Here is a 6,000-nt window from a genome sequence, read left to right as displayed (position 1 = left end):
AGAAGGAAGGGTTTCTTTTCTTTGTTCTAAAGTTTAACAATGGAGTGGTGAAAAGTTTGAATATGGTATGCACAAAGCTTGGAAGTTGTTATGACCTCCCTTCCTAATGGGAATTCCTTTGGAGAGGGATTGTTTGCTTCTCCCTGAGTGATCTCATACATTTAAAATTTTTCTGACCAGGTTGTAAAGGAATTTATTGAGAAGTCCTTACCTTAAAGGCTTGACAACTTCTTCTATGACTTCTTCTTCCATTTCCAGATTCTGTTATGTATTGCCATGCTGAGAGCAATACTTGCTTTGGTGATATACATGAATGCACCTATAAATTTTTAAAAGAATCAAGAATTTCAATCCTTTTGAATGTTTGACCTATGAAAAGTACTGCACAGTGTCTCGCTAGGCATAGAAAGATAAATAGGCTACTGCCTCTGCTCTTAAGAAGCTTTCCATTTACAAGTATTATCAAGTATTAGAATTGTACTCTGGAAAGACACTCATTCATTTATCTATTCAATAAATATCTGGTTTGAACTATGTATCAGGCCCTATGTCTAGACACCGAGGATACAAGGCAGATACCATCTTATTTTCATGGGGTTTATAGTTTGGGGGAGTATGCCATGCATATTACTTTTGCTTTGATACTATGGCAGCTGCCCATAATTGGTTATGGATAATTCCAACTATTTCTCAAGCTTAACTTTCTTCTATTTAAGATAAAAGCAGTCCCATAGCAACCTCTTTGATGGGTGTACATCTCTGTAACTTCTATATTTGAAATCTGGAACATTTACTTTTGGTTTTCAAAAGGAAGTATAGCTTGGCTTCTAACAATTTTTTTTCAACCTGAACTGGAAAAAAACTGACCTAGTTCATCAGATTTACCTAAAATGGAAGGAAACAATGATATAAATTGTAGGCAAATGTCTGGACCATTTAACTTGATTTTCATGGACTCAATGGCTTTTAGAGCTGCAAGACTTACTCCAGTATTCAAACTCTGTAGATCAGAAAATTGTTGTGTAGATGGAAGGTAAGGGGAGAGGCAAAAAGACAAATTAGGAGGACTTTTCAGCAATCTAGGCAAGAGTAATTAATGGTTCACCTTGGCTGGTATCTGTGAAATGGAGAAAGAAGGCAATAAAAACAAGAGAGATTATGGAGGTAAAATCTGCAGTAATTGGAACTGATTGTGAGAAACAAAAGAGGATGTGAGACTACTCTGAGTTTTTGAGCCTGGCACCATTACCAGAAATATAGACCACAGAATAAGAAGTTATTGAAAAGAAATTATAGGTAGATAGAAACTACATTGCTGTGGAGCCCAATAACTTAAAAAGAATATAAATAAGTCAACAGGATGTCCTGACTGAATCTAAGCAGGCATTGGGATTATAGGGCTAGGCACCTCTGCCCACCTGAGGTCCACAGGCATGTGTTGATAAGTATGTGAGCTTCTTGGGGTTTTGGCTGAAGAGCAAGGAGATGATGGTGAAAGTGTACTTGGAAAAGAGAAATGGAGGACATGATGGAGCTTCTTCCTCAGTGTTGCTGCTGGGCTAAGTTGATTATTGATAGAGAGAGGGCAAGCAAGACCATATATAAAGGGAAATAGGAAGAAAATACAGAGAAAAAGAGGAAAAATATTCATTGCGGCAGAAACACTGATTTAGCCCATGTGAGACTGACCCTGGAGACTCTCAGAAGTATTTGGGTGGGTAGAGGGAGCTCTCTTGGGAGATGGAGGTCTTCCGTTAGTGGATGGGGACAGGAAGTAGGAAATGCAAATTATTATTATTATCAATATGACTTTTTTGGTGTATTAGGTTGATGAGGCCTACAGAAAGCTGAGTTTTAGATAATAAGAGCCTCTGAAAGTTAAAACTATTAAACCAACACACAATGTATCAGAATAGAGACATAAAAAATGGATTCCCTGACCAATTGGACTGAGACCTAACTTTACATATCTAAAGAAATAGGTTAATTTGAAAAGAGATTGATCATCCATGGAAACCTGGGTGCGGGGAGGGGGGCAATAACTTCCAGTTATTGAGTGCTTACTCAATGTGAGAAATTGTGCTAGGTATTTTATTAGTCCTTATAACAGTCCCCAAAGGTAGATAATGATATATATTTTTTTCAGACTCAAATCTCTTACTCTTAAGGACTGTGCAAGGGAGAAGTATAAGTCAACATATTTCAAGTATTATGACCCTATCGTCAAAATTATCCTTATTATGAAGATGGATATGTTAGCATATCTGGACCTGGACACACTAAACACTGAATCATGTGAGTATGCCCCTTGTTCTGATTCTGTGGTCATCAGGTAACTTTCTGAATATAATTTGGCTTCCTAGCCCTTGACTAGTTGACACAACTCTTCCATATACTATGGTGTTTGTTTCCGTCTTTGAAAATTATTGGTGTATGGACACAGTGAATGTGGGAGTTGATTCTACCTGGGAGTACCAACTCATTCTTCGTCTGTTTAAAACATCAGGCAATACACTGAGGACCAAGCTAATGTCACCCCATGAGGACTTTGGGAAGTAAACCAAATGATATTTTTATTCATTCATTTATGTGTCCATTTGTTATTCTGAATGACTTCTATGTAGGAAGCACAGACATTGAACAAATCATTGTACAGTTAAAACAAGTAAAACTTTTACAACTGTTGTAAGCCTGATGAAGAACTTCAGGGTATAATGAAGGTGTGTAAGGAGCAACCTTACCTGATGAGGGGAGTCAGAATTTCCCTGCTGAAATTTCTCTGAATTGCATTTTGAATTGTTTTCTTAGACCTCATTAGATTTTTGGAGTTCTTAATTGCTAGGATAGTCAATTAGAAATGATCAGCAAGTGGTCTAAAATATGTTCTTGGAAGTTAGAAGAGAGAATAAGTTAGAATACAGTGTCGGTAGTTAAAATGATGGGAGTGGATGACACAGACACAAAGAGGAAAAGACAGAGCCCTTGGGGCACTTAATACTTAGAGGGTAGGAAGAAATTGAGGAACTGAGGAAAGTAGAAAAATTAGAAAAGTAATCAGAAAGGAAGAAGTGTAAGCATAGTTCAGTATCACAGTAGTCAAGGGGAGGATAAGGTTTAAAAGAGCCAAGAAAAATTGTCAGGATCAAAAGCTATAGACACGTAAATAGATTGAGGGCAAGAACTAAAGGTTATGGCAGAGACAATTAATGAGCTATAAAATATTCCGCCCTTCTTTTTTAGAGACGAATGTATTCCTGGTTCTTAGCTGGACACAATGTTGCCCAGTTAAAGGATTACATATCCTCACCCTTTTTGCATCTCAGTGTGATCATGTGACTAGATCTGATCTATGAGATAATGAATCATTGCATGGAACCTCTGATAAGTATCCTTAAAAGAGAGGTAGCATTTCTTTCTTATTCTCTTCATTTACCTATTTGCTTGGGATGTTAGTGTGATGTTTGGAGATATAATAATCGTGTTGAGCCCTAGAAGCCTGGGGCCACATCCTAGGCAGCCACATCTTAGGTGTTATAGGGAGCTTGAAGAGGTCCTGCATCTTTTCCCTATTTTCTCCATCCTGAGTGAAGGAGTTTGCTGTGGATAGAAGAGACGGTGGAATCTTTGAGATGTGGGTAATGGTGAAATACTGTGGAAGATAATGACAACCGTTCCTCCATTTTTCTGACCAACTAATGATGACACTTTCTGTTTTCCTTGATTTCAGGAAAGATAATAGAGGTCATAAAAAAATACCTTTAGTCTTGCTCTGCAGCTTACTATTAAGTTTTTGAAAGTAAGTTTTCCCCTTTTCTCATCTCTTTATTTCTCCATGGTGTCTAGCAGAGGTCATATCAGATGGTATAAACTCATGTCTATTCCACATGACCATGACTCCTGGGGCTGAACAGACCATGTTGCGGTGTGGGGGGACACCTGACCTAAGTTGGTGCAATCTTACTGGCTCTTTCAGAACCTTGGAATTGGGATTCAGAGATGCCTGTTACTTGAATGAGTGTACTTGGGAGGTATAGGGTATCAACTGCCCTGTACACATGTAGACAAACAAAGACAGCAGATCTTGAGAGAGAGAATGATAAAGCAGCCATGCAGAAGAAAGACCATGTGTTCCTTGAGGTAGAGAGGGGGACAGAGATAGAGATAGATTGAGAAAGAGGGCGGGAGTGAGGGAGAGGGAGAGAGAAGGACAGAGAATGAGAATGGAAAACTGGCAAAGTAGCTGCTTTGCTTTCTGACAGCTTTTGCAGTCTGGTTCCTCCAGGCCCTGAGAGCTTCCTGCACTTGCAGACACACTTACTCAAGATATTCTGAAGAGTGTCTGTAACTTGCACAACAAAAAATATCTTTATCCAGGATAATTATCCCCTGTCATTCCACAGAGATCTTCCAAGGGAAATCAATAAGCCCACTTAACCCAATCTCAGAATAGTCTGATTTTTGTTTTGTGACCGTTGATAATGGTCCAAAGGAGTGTTTTGAAGGTTCTAGGGGAGACATGGAGATGCAGAACTATGCACATAGATGGAAACAGAAGTCTGGCACTTGAGCATGTGCCTGGTGCTGGAGTTAGATGTGATGATGGAAGTGGTGAGAGTGGATAAGATGATCAATTCCTAATTTTTCCAAGTGCAAACACTCAAACAATCAAAGCATTGTGAAAAGAAAAAATAGGTGCATTTCTAACTTTCAAATAATTATAATCCAGGCAGAAAGAAGTAAAACACACACATGTACACCTAGGTTAAAATACAAGGCAGTAGTAACAGAAGAGCTAAGTGAGTGTTATAGATTATAAGCATTATAAGATCCAAGGGAGATAGCTATTAGTGCTGGGCTATGGTTTTCAGGTATTAAGGAGGGCAGGTTTGATTTAGGCTGGGGAGGACAAGTTGGCATTCATAATGGAAAGTGGAGCCGACTTAAGGTCAGCTTTTCCACTGAGTAGTTATGTGATCATGGGCAGTCACTTTACATTTCCACCTCCACTGCAGTTTCTTCCTCTATAAAATGAGGGCTTTGTATTGAATTTGTTAATTCATTCAGAACATCCTTTTGAAGTGTCTGCTATAATGCACAGAGCTAGGAATAGTAAATAAAAGACCTAGTCTTTATTCTCAAGGAATTTATAGCTTAGGAAGGGAGATTTAAGTGCAAATAAATAACAGTCTTCTAAAAAGATAATTGCTATAATGTAGCTATGAACGAAGAACTGTGGGAGGCACCTAAGTGGCCTACACGTAAGGAAACACTCCAGTGAGACCATGTTTGGATGAACAAGAGTTGATAGATGATTCAGGTAATGACGGAACCTTCCAGAGAGGAAGAATTGCCCCTATCTTTGCGTCTCTGGTAGCAATAATATTTTATATTTTTTGTCTCTGCCTTGTTTGGAGGAGTAGGAAGGGAATGAAAAAGTGTAGGGTGGGAGTATGGGTATGAATTAATGAAGAGGAGATGGAAGGATGTAATTTCCTGGACTTCTTCAATCTCCTAATATGTATTCAAAGTTAATTCCATGAAGGAGAACACATGAGAACACAACAGAAAGCAGGTAATTAAAACATTTGCCTCCTCTAAATTTCTGTCACGTAAGGTCTTAGAGATGATGTAAAAATGGTATATTCATGTCCTTTGTAGACATTTAGGAACCCCATTCAGAGGCAGTGCGTGCAGTGTTTAAGAATTTGAGCTTTGAAGACAGATCACTCAAGTTTACGTCTCAACATTCCCACTTAGTAGTTGTAACATTCTAAAAAATTTCCACTGTTTGGGGACTTAGATTTTTTTAATCTACAAAATGGAAATAATAAAAACAGGTACTTCCTATTGTGATAATTAAATGGGTGAAACATATAAAGTGCTTCGAACCAGCTCAGCACATAAAAGCATCAAAGTATTAGCTATTATGACCTGGTATTACATAGGGTCCACTGAGGATGAAGTAAGGCACTGGTGATATGCCTTCTTGGTGAGTAACCT

At 38.4% G+C, this 6,000-nt stretch overlaps 1 long non-coding RNA gene across 1 annotated transcript in view; it reads right to left on the bottom strand.

Annotated features, from left to right (window-relative positions):
* Positions 1-216: 216 nt before the first annotated feature.
* The window catches only part of LOC141275763 (uncharacterized), a 64,019-nt gene continuing 58,235 nt past the window's right edge, over positions 217-6,000 (bottom strand). The window contains exon 3 of the long non-coding RNA XR_012324051.1: positions 217-319. This is a non-coding gene — a long non-coding RNA (uncharacterized lncRNA). The remainder of the gene's footprint in view (positions 320-6,000) is intronic.

This window comes from Tursiops truncatus, chromosome 11 (assembly GCF_011762595.2).
Source record: "Tursiops truncatus isolate mTurTru1 chromosome 11, mTurTru1.mat.Y, whole genome shotgun sequence".
Classification (NCBI taxonomy): domain Eukaryota; kingdom Metazoa; phylum Chordata; class Mammalia; order Artiodactyla; family Delphinidae; genus Tursiops; species Tursiops truncatus.
This window is presented reverse-complemented; position numbering and strand designations above follow the sequence as displayed.